Raw genomic sequence first — 17,581 nt, 5'->3', positions numbered from 1 at the left:
AATGATATTTTCCAAAGAGTCATAAGTCCTCCAGCAAAACCCATTGCCGAGTTTTCTGTGTAGTAGTTTTTGAAGTAGTTCTTTTGAAGGATGTTCTTGACGTTCTCCATTTTGAGTTTAGTTCTTGAATGAGTACCATATCATGTTTATCTGTGATGAGTCTATTTTTTAGGACTCTTTTTTTCCCTGGACCATTGAGGCCTCTTATGTTCCATGAAATACAATTCCTTGATAATGATGAGGGGTAAGGGTAAGATCTTTTACCTTCCCTTCATTGAGGAGTCTTGTGCCAAGTTCCTGAAGGATTTGTCTTGTCATTTTTCTTCCTCTTTTTCTGCTGGGTCCTTTTCAGTTGTATCTCTCTGTTGCCATATTCACCATTATCCCTTTGTTTGCTTGATTGTCTGGTGGTTTTTGAAGTTTACTCTATTTTAGTACTTCTTGTAGGAGGTATGCTCCTTCTATTCTCTGTATTTTCTCTTTTGGTATTACAACCAAACCATTTTTCTGCCATTCTTTTGCTATGGATATGAGGTCGACTCCTTCCAGGGATTCCTCCATCGCATTATATTCCGGGTTGGTTTCCATCATTGTTGGTTCCGTGTTAGTGTCTTATAGTAAGTATTCCTTCTCTATTTGAATATGCTTTGAGTGCTTCTTCCATTGTTCCTAATTTTCTAAGTTTTGGATGCTTCCAATATTTTCTTCTTCATTCTTGCTATCTGAGAAAGGGTCTTCTTGTACTTTCTGTAGTGCTTCATATTTGTTTTCACTGATTACTTGGTATTGATCTTGTTTTCCCTGTGCCTTCTTGTTATGCTTTTTTCATGGTATAACGTTTATGAAACCTTGTGTTGACGGGCCAAAATGTATCGCCAACAATTAAGGGAGACTCCCCAGTGTAAAGTCCCAATCAGACCTCACATTGTTTGGGATAGCAACCCCATATGGTATGTGGACCCGGATACCACCATGAATGTTTCTGCTCTTGTTTATCAAATCAAAAGGTGTCAAAGTGGGGACGAGAATGAAATGCTTAGGCAGTGAAACAAAATCCGCCCAAGATTGACAAATTGCAGAAGGAGGTACATACAAGTCTCAACAACAATAAGAAGAGATATACCATGAGAGGGATTAGTGAGCTAAAACCCAATCAAACATACAATAAACAAGAACATGCTAGAAGTTAATTGTAAAGTAGTTCACAATAGATCACTAACATGGCAAGGAATAAGTAAACATAGATTCAAAAGCACAACATACATGCAACCACTATGTACCAGTCCATAACATATTGCGTATATGAAAGTGTGTAGAAATTTCACCTGTAGATCAACTGATAATGCAATGTACTAAAGCACAATACTAGATCTAGTTCTACCATAAACCTTGGAGAAGCTTAATCACATATAAGCAGTATCAAACAAGAATAGATATAACTAAGAATGAGAAGCAATCACACATAACACAGAAATATAATCTGGGGAAAGCCTCAGCCTAAAACCCCTATCTCTATATTATCATACAAGTGGAAAATATTCATAGAATTACACAAAGCCTTAGCTCGGAAGCTATCTAGCTCTCAGTATAATCCCTCTGCTGCTCATAGACAGTCAAAGGCCTCTCACAAACCTTCTCCTTTGCCCTCCAAGACTCCTATTTCCTTGCGTGGTTGTTCTTGGGGTCCAGTGCTTCCAAACATGTGAATTCCCACCTCACACTACTCACTTGGCCCAATAGTAATGTTAACACCCAGGTTGTTCCCTTTGACTCCCAAGGGAATACGGCCGGGGTAACCACTAACCAATCTTTGGATTACAGTCTCTAGCCAAACTGCAATCAGAGAGGGCTCTCTCTTTAAGATTTGTCTCTGTTTTGTAAGGATTTTAGGCTAGTTATGAAGTGAGGGTTTGGTTTGAATTTTGGTTGAAGGATATCTTTCAATACCTAAGATGTAGTGTTCAGACGGTTGTACTTCATTGGGCAATGGAGTCTAGAGCTATGAATTGTTTGAAATGCTTAAGTGGGAGTGTTCAGACTGCAGGTCCTATTGGGTATTTCAACAAACAAACTTAAAACTGTGGTGATGATGTATGATTAGCCAATGGAAAGCATTTAAGAATTTTCCACTAAGCTAGTGGTGTGAAAGTGAAGTATATTGCACAGGAGCAAACTTGAATTCCTGAAACAAGGGTCACTGTGAAAGATATATTCCGAAAGTGCAGCAATTAAGAATTACACTTATCAAGATTATAACTGAAGAAAACATTTGTTAACAACACAGATTGAGCTCAGGGTATTTCATGAATAAATCCTGAAAGCTATTCTTTTTCTTTGCTGCTAAATACTAGAATTTAGAAACATGTATGGATTGTAAAAGACCGAAACACATAACGAAGAGAGTTACAGAAGACTTATTGTAATGTGAAATGCACAGGGATCCTGCAACTTTTAACAAACACCATGAACGCATTCAAACAGCTCAGAACTTGAGAGATTCCATCACTTCTTTTATTGAACTCTGAATAAATTACAGCATAGGATATCTTCAAGAGGAAATCAACAACAACCCCTGCAAGCTTATGCGAAGGGGAAATATATACAAATGATAATACAAAATATCTTAGGTGTTGAGTCATCTGAGAAGTAAATTTTTTCACCAACTTGTACAGAATAGTAGATAAGAAGTTATTACTGCTTTTAATACAACATAAATGCTCTTTATGTCTGTCAGGAGATATTTTGACCTTAGGAGGCCACTGAGTCAGTCTGAACGCTCTGCTTCAGTGCTGGAAAATGCGCCTTTATGGCTGTCGTGCTGTAACTTTCGGCCCTGCTACCTGTTAGCTGTCAATTGTGCTTTGTTGGCCGAATATGATCTGCTGAGTTGGCTCAGCCCTTCCCTTTTCATGCATGCTGTTTTTACTAAGTTTTCCTGTGCATGCCAACTTGTATTTTTTGATGAAAAAACTTAGTGAATGGCTTCCAGGTCTATAAGATCATCTGTATTGCCTTAGTCCACCATTCCTGTGTGGGCAGTTGATGTCTAAGAATTGCATCCAAAGTCTCATCTGCCTCTTTGTATTTATAGAAATTGGGAGGCACTTCGAACAGGTGTTCAATTTCATTCATTATAAAGAATAGATTCTCTACCCTGTTGTAGAGACTTTGTCCTGTAGCTGGCCCTGTTTCTTCTGAGGTGCTGGGCCTTTCAGTGATCTGATTTGTGGCGAATGTGTTGACCCTCTTGGCATACTGCTCATGTGTAAGTAGTCTTCCTGCGCTGTTCAGTAAGCCAGGGAGACCTTTGTTTTGCAATGCCACAAATTTATCCATGAATCTGTTGACCTCTGTCTACATGTCCTGGGTCCTTCTTTCTAATGTCTGCACCAGGTTTCTTAGTGTCAGGACCCTCTTTACTAACAAAATAGTCTCAGTCCTGTTGGAAATTCCCATAGTTGCTAACTGAGCACTTGTTCTATGATTAAGCACATTGATCATCCTGTTGGAAACTTCAGGCATATTGCCTAGAGAGGCCCTTGATCTCTGAATTTCCTTCTGTGCTTTTGCAATGAGCTCCAACTGCTCATGAATTGTCTCAATATACTGCCATTGATTAGTGATGGATTGGCCAATATTGGCCCATAGCACTATCTTGAGCTCAGCCACTACTTTATCCAGTTTGAGCTCCTTCTCCAGTTCCTTTATCCTGTCTTTGAGGGCTTTTATTTCCATGCCCTTTTCTGCCACAGTCTGCTTGGATTTGTCATATCTTTCATTCACCTTGGCTAAGTTCTCCCTGGCCTCATTTAATTCTGTCATTTGAGCTTCCAGGGCCTGAATCTCATTTCTCAGCTTTTGCATGTCCAGGCTTGGGGCCTGCTCTGTTGTTGGTGGTGGTGCTGAGGTAGAAGGTGCTGCTTGTTCTGTTTGTTGAGCGAGGGGAGCAGTAGTTGGAGGAGCTTCCTCAAGGTTAATTATTTCAGGAGGAGGCTGAGATGTTTGACCTCCCTCCTTTTGCTGTAATGATGCTTGCAATGCTGCCTGTGCAGCCTCTGATTCTCCCAGCTTTTCTTGAGTCTGGATTAGCTGTTTATATAAACACACCAGCAAAGCTGAGGCATCTTGATCATGTCTCAGCTGCGCAACTTCATCCGTTTGAGGGTGAATTGTTGCTGGAACTTTAATTTTTCTCCTCAAAGCTGCCATGTCTGCATCCCTTAATTTCAATATTTCTTGTATGCCCTTGATGTCCTTGGGATCATGCCCAATCTCTATGATTATATCTTCTAAGGACCTGATCCTGTTGTCCTTTGCTTGAAAGGATGCTCTCTCCAACTCAAGTTGAGCAGCTATATTATTTAGGCTATTTTCTAGCCTATAATTATCCAATGTCTTGTCTGCCAAGGAGGCATACACCATCTCACCCGTTTGCTTATGCAATTCGATTTTGTCCATTGGGTGGATGTCCTTGGCAAGGACCTCAAGATTGGTCCTCAAGTAGTCCGAAGGGGACTGTGGTTGCAATGCAGTTGGCATGAAGTGACTCATGATCATTTTGCCTTCACTAACATCGTATGCAGACATCAGTCTTTGTTGGTTAGTGGGAGCCATTTTCAACAAATGATTATATAGCTGAATTCTTATTGGCTCATTCCTCCTCTTTATGTCAATGAACTACTGTTTGATGCTCAGTTCACCTTCTCTCTGCTGGCTTGAGGAGCTGACTTCTCCTCCCACTATCCTCTCTTGTTCCTGCTGGAAGGAACTCCCAGATGCCTCCCTGCTAGGTGGGCCCATGCCCAAAGGTTGCCCTATAGGCACTTCTTCCTCTGAGAAGGGATTCATTCTATGTCTTTTCTCCCCATGAGTTGTCGATGTTGTGAGGGGAGTCTCTCTGTCCCTCTTCCTGCTTATATCTTCTCTTTGTGGAGTTTGGAGGACTGAAGCCTCCACTATTGTCTCTTGCCTAGGAGGCACAATTTGTTGGGGCTGCTGCTCAGTGGATTTTGGGGCTTCCACTGTTTGCTTTTGCTGTACAGGCTGTTCCTATCTTTGTTCTTCTTGCTGTTGGTGCACTTCCTGCTGCTGCACTTCTTCTTGTTGTTCCACCTCTTTTTCTGTTTGCTCTTCAGTCATGGGAGGTGCCTGTTGAGTGTCCATGGCAGCTTGCTGATGTGCTGTTGAAGATGAGGCAGCTGCTCCAAGTTGCCTTTGATATGAGAAGGAAACCTGTCCACAAGTTTCCAAGTCAGCCTCTTTTCGAATATTCCTAGCCTCTCTTTCTAGCATTTGCTCTCTAGTAATTGGCTCTTATAGAGTGCCCTCTTTCCAGCTCAAAGAATTGGCATACTTTTCAATATGAGGCAGCCTTATATGCGCATAGTTACCCAATTTGTATTTTATCCTCCTGAGGGAAATAAAATGATTAGGGTCATAAGGTGTCCATTTGAAACTGGTTTGTAATTGGAAGCCCTGTAGGATCATATCTGCTTCCTTCCATCCCTCCTCTCTTTTATTGTATAGAAAAGGCCTAGCTGGTTCCTTACCTTCAGCTGCACCTTCTTGTTCTTACTTTGGAAATGGAAGCAGTCGGCATTTCCAAATTGCCTGAAGTATTCTAAGGCAAAAAGTCTCATAGGGACATATCTTGGCAGCCTATAAGGGTCCAACTCACAGCCATATATTCTGATTACTGTGTGGTGTTGGTAAAGGTACCAATCACCAATGCTGTAGGCCTTGGAGAGATGGAGAACTCTTTGCATGTCATCAGTCAACCTTGGAGGGGGAACACCATACAACAATGTCATAGCTGGGTGAATGAACAGGTCTATGAATTCACAGTATGTGTATGGTGATTCAGAAGTATAATGAAAGACTGAAGTCCAAAACACAACTGACCTTGGATTTCCCTGGGCATTAAGTTTCTTGAGGGGAACGGAGAAACTGTCTGGTTGATAGAATAAGAACAGATGGTAGATGTATGAGGTGTATCTGAACACCCTTTCCCTTTGTAGATTCATTAGCTGTTCATGAATCTTTTCTGCAATATATGTGGCATAGTCATAGTGTACAGCAGGAGGCTTTCCAGGAGAAAATATGGACAGCATTGCCATTATGGTCTCATCAACATCCTCAACTCCCCTGTACCCCAGGACGTAGCTGATCAAATCCACCAGCATTCTGCCCAAGTCATTCAGGTAATGATATCCAATAGGAGGAGTTCTTGTAGTTTCAGAGCTTGGCTGTATGAATAACTGATTGATTTTGATGATCTGGGCACTTGACAAATTACTCCCCTTCTTTACTAAGTCCAACATGGAGAGAGGGGTCAATGGTCTTGCAGTGTGAGAATGCAGCATCTCATTTATGGTTTCTGGGGTGATATGGAACAAGACTGAGCCTGTAGGACTGAGAATAGCTCTCTAGCATGGATCATAGCACTCCTGGCATCTATGGATCAACTCTGGAAGGGCATTGACTTGAGGGAGGTTGTAAATGGGCAAATTTGAGTCCCAAATCCCTAAAATATCAGCTCCACTAAGGTGTTGGGCTTTCAATTCATTTAGCATATGAATATTAAATTTAGAATTCATTGGGAACTAGTCTATCATCTGATAATCTACATCTCCCAGGGCTTTCCATTCTAACTCCCTTTGAGGGGCATTCAAAGGCTGAATATTCAGGGCTATTGGTGTTTCCATGGCTAATAAGGCTTCTGACTTGTATGCGAGCTGGTTTGAGTGAGCAGAGCAACACAGGGGGGTTTCTTTGCAATAGAAAGGTGAACTGCAAGGAATAGAGGGTGAATTGTGAAAGCAGCAATTGAAATACTGCTCAGAGGACTGATGAAGCCAGTGCCAGGATTGATAAAAGTGTTTCTATGGTGGATTTATGCAGTTGAGGTTTCTAGTTCACGACTGCGCAAACTACCTATGAATTTATGTAAATTTTGCTAAATGCAGGTTCTGCAGAAGGTTTTTTGCCCCACCAGTTGGAAATGGATACAGGTCACTGGATGTTTGCTGGTGAATTCAGTGCTTTACACTCTCTTAAGCCAGTTTCTTGTACAAATATGGATAAAACCAGGTGCGGGGGAATGATTTTGAGAAATACCTTGTGAATTGCCGGTAACAGTTGCAAATGCAGGTATGACGAATGCGCCCACGGTTTCTGAGTCGAGTTCTGCAGGTTGGTGCTGGTTTGGTCGTGAAATGCATGCAAGGAGAACAATAGTCGCTTTTGCAAAAAGTGGGAAAAACGTAAATTTTTGGCTAAAATATGGATTTTTTGGAATATTTGGCGCGTTTTTTGGATGACGTCAGCATGACGTCATCAGGTGGGGTCAAGGTTGGATGACGTCAGCATGACGTCACCGGTTGATGTGGCAAGCTGTGAGTGGTCCACGGGGATGGTGAGGTGGCGGACAGATCATAGCAGTGGCAGAAAAGGGTGCTGACGCGGTGGCGAGGTGGCACTGACGTGAGCCTGACGTGGTGATGACGTAGGCATAGCAGGACCGGCGGTAAACCAGAAGTGGTAATGGTTTTTCTCGGACCGCCTTAGATACGGTCGCTGTTTTGTCAGAGGGCGACCCGAGAAATTGTGAGGGCGACGCGTGGCAGAGGCCTGACGTCACCCTCTGACAGTTTCTCGGGTGCTATCTTATGGACGTCGGGCCCGACCCAATATGCATAGAGGCCGTCCGATCAAAGGTGCCTGATCCGTCTGTTGACGGATTGCTAAATTGTGCGGACGATACGGCAGCGGGTGGAGTAATTAAATATTATTTTCTTTGAAAAACACGCCCAGCGGGACTTTGGGTTTCGGCGGAGTTACATAGTTTTCATTGTATTTTTCAAATAAAACTGTATATTGCCCGATACTTTGGATGAGTCGGAAAAAGTGGGTTTTTTGTGTATTTTTGCGAATAGAACGGATTAGGGGTAAAAATGGGGTTTTTACAAGGTCTTTAAGCAAATGAAGGGGTTAATGGTTTGGATAACTTGTGAAGGGGGAAAGAGGGGTAAAGCTTAGGGCTCTTAAACTGACCAGATGTCAATTTAATCCCTGATAGTGAACATATGGCTATAATGCCAAGGGGAGGGATATTTATACAATGCTTGGGGTTTATACACCATAGTGTTATAATAGTAGGGAAAGGGTAACATAGGGGATTTAGATAGTAGAAGTTAGGGGTTAATATGGATGAAAAGGTGAATGAGGAGTGATATTACTAAGTGTATTTGAAAATCACTTAGCTTAGGGAGTAGATCAAAATGAAAAGAATTTTACACAGGAAATGTGGCTTCTTTTCAGGGATAAGAACCAACATAACACCTTAAAAGCTTTCATGAATCATAACTGATGAGGGGAGGATAATTATGAATGTACAAGGGGGAAAAGGAAGTTGGTGATGCTCCTTTGCTTTGCTGCAACCTGATGGAGAAGAGGAGCTTCTCAATCCACTGATATTCTTTTGTGAACAGGTTATCAAACACTTAATTAAGAGGAATGACACTTCTGCAACTCCATCTACTTACCCATCTATTTGCCTAACATTTTTTGTTTCTCCATGGAGGGTGCACTTGGACTTGCAGACCCTTATGTGCCTTTTCTTTTCCTTGGCTTTTTTCCTTTTGATTTTCTATCTAAGGCTACCCTTATTGCTTCCAAGGTCCCAGATTAAGCAGTTGGGAACCTTAATTCTCTGCCTAACTACTGGTCTGCCAAGATTAAACAGTTTGGACAGACTTCTTTCTCTATTCTACAATAGAAAATTGAAACATGGCATGATCCAGATTAGGCTGTTGGACCATCCACCAAAATTGAGTCAACACCAAACTATGTACATACCTTGTCTTCTCTTGGAAATATGGGATCTTTGTATCAGCAAAGCAGCGCATATTTGGCACTTGCATTTGCCCATCATGAAATATGAAACCTATTGATATAGGTAGCTAACAAGTAACTGCGCTATCCTGAAGGAGATAAATCCTTCTGCATAGATGAGTTTACTTTATAGGAAAAAATACATCCAACTGATAGTACACTGTCCCTCCTCTGATCTCAATTGGGTCTTTCTCTAAACTAACATGCATGAGTTATTTATGAGAGAATATTCAGTTATCTGAAGTGTAGCAGTTACATGCATGCAAGCATTAACTAACTGAACTCATAATTAATTCTACAAGCCGTAAGAATTAATCTAACTGGACTTAACTTAGTTAGCTGAGCTAACTAATTACGACTTACAATTACAACTCATCCTTATCCTTTAACTAATGGATAAATCCATTAATCAAAGGAATAACTATCGCATGTCCTCACATAGACTTCATGTTTGTTTTTCCTCAACTAATTAACTCAAGATGAATTAATTAATTAATTTACAAACAACTCCTAAGATCAAATTCGAATTTTACTTCACTATTTTAGAACAGGGACTAACTAAAATAGGAATCTATCCCGAACTGCTAAAAATAGCAATGCTATTTTTAGCACTTCCATTTTTCATTCCTTGTTTCTCAACCCAACACTGGTACCGGAACTGCTATTTCTAGCAGTGCTATTTTTATCACTTCTATTTTTAGCATTTCTTGTTGCCATTTTCAACACTCCCTCTCAGCAAGAAAGGCTTCAACTCAAACCCAATCCTGAACCTTTGGAATGTTCTGCATGCAACACTTCTTCCAAGCATGGACGCTCCAACAACTCTAGAAACAAAAAAACTCCCAACTAACCTCTCTGTTGGGCTAGAAACATACTCTGATGCTAAAGCTCCCCCTGTCGCTGACAAGTGCTCCCTCTCTAACCTCTACGCTATTGCAACATCTGCATGCATCTTGCAACATTGTACACCTCTCTATGCCATCGTGCACTAGTGCAACACTCCTGTGCCTCTCGCATTGCTGCAGCCTGCTAGCTCTGCACTGTCTTGGGACTCCTGCACTATAGCTCTCTCTGCTGCTCCATCCACATCTATCTCTACCCACTCAGCCAGTCTTGCTACTCCTCATTAGGATTCCCGTAGCAAGGTTGAATCCAAGAGGTTGGGTACTTTAAGGATCCTGCTCCTATTTCAACCTTCTTGGGAGTATCAATCCACATCGCCCCACCTCCCACCTGGAGGTATGGCTGCATGTGATCCTTCTGCCCACTTGGCTTGAAATTCCCCCCTATTGGAGGTATTTGGATGAATGGATGCCTCCACTCGATCTCCTCTCAGGTTCTCTAGTTGTGGCTGCTCCAAAACCTCCTGAAGCTGCTTCACCAATTGTAGCTCCTCCATAATTGCCTGAGACTTCTTCTAGCATTGCATGTTGAGAGGTAGTGTACTCTCCTTCTCAACCACCAAGTATCCAATAGTTGCCTTGCTCCTCAAGGCTTTGCATGCATCTTGAACCTCAAGAGCATACAGGTTCTTGACTAGCACACCAATCTATTTCATTTCACACTTGATTTTCCAAAGCTTGTTCTGATATAGATCCTTCAATGTTTTCCACATTGAATACGGTGTCTCCTTCCCATGGAGGCTCGAGACAATGTGGTCTTGAACTCCCTCGAAGAGGACTCTCCTTTCTCTAGCCACACATTTCTTCCATTCCACCAATTCTTGGGCACTAGTTGTAGCGGGCTTGGGGACTTCTTTATCAATGAAGTCCTTCAGCCCATTGTCCTCTATTACTGCTTCCATGCGATCCTTCCAGGCTATATAGTTTGAGCTGCCATCAAGTGCATACTCAAGCCTCAAACCGTTGAACGCCATTGGTGAAATTGATATGTGATAAGAACTCAATTTCTATATCCAGGAACTTCAAACTTCTAGCTTCTCCCTTCTTGTATACTATTCTTTTGTTTGATCACCTATGCTCTGATACCATGCAGAAATTTCACTTGTAGATCAACTGATAATGCAATGTACTAAAGAATAATACTAGATCTAGTTCTACCATAAACTTTGGGAAGCTTAATCACATATGAGCAATATCAAACAAGAATAGATATAACTGAGAATGAGAAGCAATCACACATAACACAGAAATGTAATCCAGGGAAAGCCTCAGCCTAAAACCCCTATCTCTATATTATCATACAAGTGGAAAATATTCACAGAATTACACAAATCCTTAGCTCGGAAGCTATCCAACTCGCAGTATAATCCCTCTGCTACTCATAGATTGTCAAAGGCCTCTTACAAACCTTCTCCTCTGCCCTCCAAGCCTCATGTTTCCTTGTGCAGTTTTTCTTGGGGTCCAGTGCTTCCACACATGTGAATTCCCACCTGAAACTTCTCACTTGGCCCAGTAGTAACTGCGTAATCCTAATGGAGATAAATCCTTCTGCATATATGAGTTTCCTTTATAGGAAAAAATCCATCCAACTAATAGTACATTGTCCCTCCTTTGATCTCAATTGGGTCTTTCTATGAACTAACATGCATGAGTTATTTATGAGAGAATATTCAGTTATCTGAAGTGCAGCAGTTACATGCATGCAAGCATTAACTAATTGAACTCACAATTAATTCTACAAGCTGTAAGAATTAATCTAACTGGACTTAACTCAATTAACTAAGCTAACTAATTACAACTCATCTTTATCCTTTAACTAATGCATAAATCCCTTAATCAAAGGAATAGTTGTTGCATGTCCTCACATAGACTTCATGTTTGTTTTTCCTCAACTAATTAGCTCAAGATGAATTAATTAATTAGTTTACAAATAGCTGCTAAGACCAAATTCGAATTTTACTTCACTATTTTAGTACAGGGACTAACTAAAATAGGAATCTATCCTGAACTACTAAAAATAGCAATGCTATTTTAGCACTTCCATTTTTCATTCCTTGTTGCTCAGCCTAGCACTGGTACTTGAACTGCTATTTATAACAGTGTTATTTTTAACACTTCTATTTTTAGCATTTCTTGTTGTCATTCAATAAAGCACATACAAATATAGTGAAGTATCAGACAGCTAATACAACCACCATAAGAAAGCATGGGAATCAGTGCCAACGATAAATAACATCTTATTAATTCCATTGCAACTTCAAATACATATCATGAAATAGGTCAAAACCCAATAGTGGAACATGGGCTATTCATACCATTTCCTAATGCCAAAACCCCAGCCCCTCTACAAATCCACCCCACCAGCTGCCAAGAGCTGACTGGCCCTAGCTCTCCAGCATAAATCAACTATCTAATCCTAGCCTCAACTGAAGTGCTAAAGTCCTTTTAACTGAGGCATGAGGGCACATTTATAGAGGTCAAGTGACTGTTCACCTACCGTGACCTTTGACCTTCCCTCATGCCCTTTTAGCTACCCTCGTGACTCTTGAGTTTACCCACTTGTTTCTCGAGCCAAAATGATTGTTACACACCCACATCATTCCTAACATAGCTTCTCATATAATGGGGGAAATATTTACATTACAATGAAGGAGAGAGAGGGGAGGATGTAGAAGGTCATTCTAAACCATAGAATGCTTATTGCCCATATGTCGCAATGATGCGGATGCTTTGTGCTGGAAGCATCTTGTTTTCTTGCCACTCTGCTTCACTTGTATTCATCAATCCTCTGGTGATTTGCCTTGGCGTTTATTGAGAAGTTCTTGGAGCTTGCAAGAGACCACCTAGATTGCTATGCAAGCTTCATGATACATCCTAAACCTTATGCATAGACCGAAATCTTGCTACCTTCCTTCTGCCTTGGAGCTAGCTTGAATTCAATATCTGTTGTTAACTAGGATCACGGATTTCCACAGCATTGATCCCTTGGGTCATTTTAGCAACCAATTCGGATTATGTGTTTGCATAAACGGCAGGGATCATCCTTCACAGCTTCAATCCTACACATGTACAAAATCATCAATTAAGAATCAAGACAAATGTATTCTGATGAAATATAATAAATAAATATCACAATTAATAATGATCAAGAATTCTTCGCCTTGAAATTGCTTGGAATTTCATGGTCACAATTTTGTGCATTTCTCTTCTCCATGTCTTGGCATCAAGGTGTCTCCAATGGTTGCTTTCCCTGAGTGGTCAAATTATTATTGTTATACCATCTTTCATGCGAATTTGCATCCTCATCCCACATGTCAGGCATTGTTACATTGCATTGTTTTTAAACATTTGCAAAGGTGTTAAGTAAAAATCCTTGGCCATTGCCATTGAATAACATGACCCTTTGCAACCTTCGAACCTTGCACTACCTGAATAGTATTTATGGATGCACAACATATCTACGAAACCCAGGGTTAGCGAGCTTACTTCTTGAGTTTGCACCCATCATCAACACTCACCGTTATGCTTCTCATGCCACGTTTCTGGAGGTGAGTGAATGATTTTATTTTCATTGAAGTTATGAACCATCTCAAATTCCTCCTTGAATTTGCATCCTTTGTTCTCTTATCTAAATAATAAGACAGTTGGTGTTGTAGTGGGAATAAGGACCTTTCAGGGAAATGATTTTCATCAACGATATATGGTAGTCTCTGGTAATTTTTAATGGGCACAAATGTTTCTTTGTCACTCGATGAATTAATTCATCATCCTAAGAAAAACGACACTTGACAAAATGATTCCAAAGCAGATATTTCATGTGACTTGAATCAACATGTCCTTATACTCTCTTCATGCCATATAATTCCATAAATAAATTTTGTATGTTGCGTTATTTCTTAAATGATTTCTTAGTGTGTTGATTGCTAGTTATATTTTTCCTTCTTGAAGAGACATCGACAAGAGGATCCTGTGTGGTCGCATAGTCGTTGAAGGGTACGTTCGCACTAGTTGTCAGCTCCTTCAGGCGTGATTTTGCGACCAAGTGACTTGGGAGAGGTTGCATAATCGTATTGAGGGAAAGTTGCATCCATTATTAACTTTCTCTGGTGTGATTTTGTGACCAAGCGACTTGGGAGAGGTTGCAGAGTCGCGTTGAGGGAAATTCGCACCTTTTGGCTGCAAGTTGGAATGTAACTCAACAAATTTAGTGGATTTTTAAGTCACTGGGGTCACATGGTCACTTACATTAAGGTTACATATTTTTGGCACTTGTTTGAGGTTCCAAAACTATGATCTTATGACTCGGAGAGGTAGCATGGTCGCAGGTCACATTTAGAGTTTCATCCCTAAGCATCATCCCATGTGAATTTGCGACCTATCCAGTTAACATGATGGTTCAGTCATATTTTTAATCCACCTAATAATGCAATTATTAGAGCATAATGCATCCCTTTGCTAGCCCCTTGTCCTTCACGCATTGTCATGTAGCTTGCACTGAAAACTTCCCTATGAAATTGGTGTTATCACTCCAGAATCTACAACATGCATGTTCCATAGACACCAGAATATGCATAGTTCCATCACGTCCATCGTGTGGTTGGATCCATGAAACGTTTGGGGTTCCTGTCCATCGCATGGAATTAGGCTTAATCTTTTCTTTTCTAATGCAACTTAATGTTACTAACACGCTTTCCTTCCAGTTATATAGTATGAGACCAATGGCTTATACATAGCATTCCCATCTAGAAGAAAAATTTGGCCTTAATGCTATGGTTGTGGTCCTCAACGAATCCTGCAATGGGTTGTCGTTTATATCCTTTGAATGCAGCGGTAGAAAACTTCTTAATCACATAATTTTGTTGTCTTTGAAATTGGCCTTCTTAATCTCGCTCCAAGCGTGTTAGCGACTATTTAGGTGTTCTTGTTCACATGCGACCTTCTCAAATAGCTACCATCAATCGCGCATGGCCTCTGATTTCTAGAAACCAGTGCCTAGTGCTATGCCACTCCTATGATATCGCAGGGCTTTCCCATGTATGTGTTCTTGGGCATGAAGATTCCAAACCCACTAACACCTCAATGCTCTCTGCACCACATCGTTTCTGGCGTAGGTCAAGAATCCAACTTAACGCCTTCTTGCATAACCTAGCGAGGTTGATGTTTATTTAATTAATTTTTGAAATAAATTTCCCAAGCGATGCCCCTTTCCTAAAAAAAATTCATATTGTTGAATGGCCTCTCACGTCATTAATATGTGTGCCAATAAAATGCTTTTAAATTATTATAGGGAAGTGCATTGACAAGGAATGACTAGGGGACATGCTAGTTCTGATATTAGATACGTTCTATTTCAATGGGGAACCAACTGCTATCCCTACAATACGTTTATCATCAGAACATTAAAGTTTTAGGCCCCTTTCACCATCATATTTTCCACGGTTGATGTTATGCCTATGAGTGAGTTCATGAAGCTAAGAGATCCCTTCTCAATATATGATTTTCATCGATTGGTGTGTATCAAGTGATGTGTCCCAATTCAAACTGGGTGCTTAGTGTGAATTTATGAACAGATCTTTAGCATTGTTAACATGATATAATGAACATGGGGCCAACTCTTAAAATGCTTGTTATAGGAATTTTAGAGGTGTTCTAAATGGGAACATAAATACCACTAATGTAAACGACCTTCCTACAAGCATAGTAAATTGTGTATGTTAGCCTTGCTGGCAAAGGGCCCACAAATGGATTCATATAGGCTCTTGGAGTCTATAAATTTGTTTAGAAACATGCCTATGGATCCATTAATTCCCTTGACATTTTTCAATTGTGGCTCAAAGATCATCTAATGATCAAAATCAGTGCAAAGAGAAAGCCCTTGGAAGGGCAGAAATACACTATCGGGAGGCTCAAAACTCTCCAAAACCATGAAAAATCATTATCGCAGGCTTAAAGCGGGCATTACAAAGCATTCGTTAGATTTGGCCAATCAACGGCCCAAATCTAAGTGGCAAATCGCATATCAGAGATCACAGAGCGCTTAAAAACGGTCTGAGACAAAAGCAATATGCGATTGTGATCAGATCGCATTTCCATATTGCATCGGCGGGGACATACGCTGTGTTATATAAAGACCATTGGCTTGGGTGATATGCGATTGCGACATCGTTGCATCGCAATATCACGTCGGAACATTGCGAAGGGGCAGGGCCTTTACACACATATGGATGCGACTTGCGATAGCGATTAAACGCGGACCTGATGTGATTTGAAATGATATTGTATATTTTTTCAAGTCCGCCAAAGGCCGTTTTTAATGCATTTTTAATGTATTTCTTTGTATAATGAAAATACAAAGGAAACCTGGAGGCCTTGCAATTGTGATGAATCCGGGAACTGAAAGGGCCCGGGAAGTGATATATATAATATTTGAGGTCTGCCAACAGCAAATTTTCCCAAGATTTCAGTGTTTTAGGCATATTTTAAAATACAAAGGAAAAGTCAAAATAGGCAGGATTTCGAGCAGGCCATGGGTGGTAAGTGGTCTAGGTCGAGCTCCGCCCGATGCCATACAGTCGCTGCCACGTATCCAAGGCAAGGAGAGAGAAAACCACCCTCATCGGGTGGTTAACTATAGTACAAAGGAGACGCCCAAAATGAATCATCACCCAAGGACGGACCCAAGAGGAGAATCAGCTATAATCTAACGATTTTGAGTTCTGAAAAGGACATAGAGTGGCGAGATGTCTCTGTATCACTGTGTTTTCTGTTTTAAACAGAAAACAGTCTTGTATTAACAGAAAGGGGCCATTTAGAGGGATATACAGGCCCCAAAGACCCATTCTACCATATAGTAGCGCCCAGAAGATAGTTTGTCGGGAAACAAAGCTTGGAAATGGAAAGAAAAGAGCCATTCCACCACAGAGCAGAGGTCGAATCAACGACGAAACAGTCATGGAAAACACATCATGACACAACCAAAACAAACTGAAGCATCAGGGAGCATGCACAACCAGCCTGAAACAGAATCGACCATGAAGCATCAATAGACAGCGCAGCTCATCCATAACAACAGTGTCAATTGTGGGGCATCTTTGGCATGAGAGAGCTCTCAGATAGCCCAACAATTGCCCAAAATATCTGAATGTTGTTATTCCTCTGTCAGGAGAGGAAAATTGTCGAGCCATGCTTGCCTAGAGGGTATCAAATCAGTTAACAATGCATATCAGGTAGACTAAGACTCTGAGCGTCTTAGAGGTCAAGAGCATTGTAAACAAGCTATAAATAGCTGAAAATAAGATGTAATAGGGGTTCAACTTCTGGAGATTATTGCTACTTTGTTCCTTCAAGCTCTTCATCTTTATTCTAGCAATACAAGCTTCTTTTGCCATCATATGTTCAAACATCCATTCTCTGTACTGTTCTATGCTTGCACTTGAATATTTTGTTCATGTTTCCTTTGTGTCTAACGCTAGATAACTGTTATCTTATCTATGCTTTGATAACTTAGACTTGCAAGATTCTTTGCTGCCTATAGCTAACCATTCATATGTGGTCATATATGCATCTACCAGTACAGTCAGTATTCCCTTTTGTTGCCTGTAGCTAGTCATTCATTTATGTTTATATATGCAATCCACTGATATAGTTAGTATTCTCCATCTATCCATTAAATCTATAAACTATTGAGCATTAGGGGTTTAAAGCCTTGTGTTGTTGAGGGTGTTCATGCATGACTTGTGATCCAGGTGGACATTGGTGGCCACCTGCCAAGTCCACCTGGACCCCCA

General features: G+C 40.8%; 1 pseudogene; it reads left to right on the top strand.

Moving 5' to 3' along the window:
* Positions 1–17,581, top strand: part of LOC149173843 (uncharacterized protein At2g24330-like) — a 58,003-nt pseudogene that overhangs the window by 39 nt on the left and 40,383 nt on the right.

This window comes from Pinus tabuliformis, chromosome 4_2 (assembly GCF_031772625.1).
Source record: "Pinus tabuliformis cultivar Carrire ecotype Pingquan chromosome 4_2, CPIR1, whole genome shotgun sequence".
Lineage (NCBI taxonomy): Eukaryota > Viridiplantae > Streptophyta > Pinopsida > Pinales > Pinaceae > Pinus > Pinus tabuliformis.
This window is presented reverse-complemented; position numbering and strand designations above follow the sequence as displayed.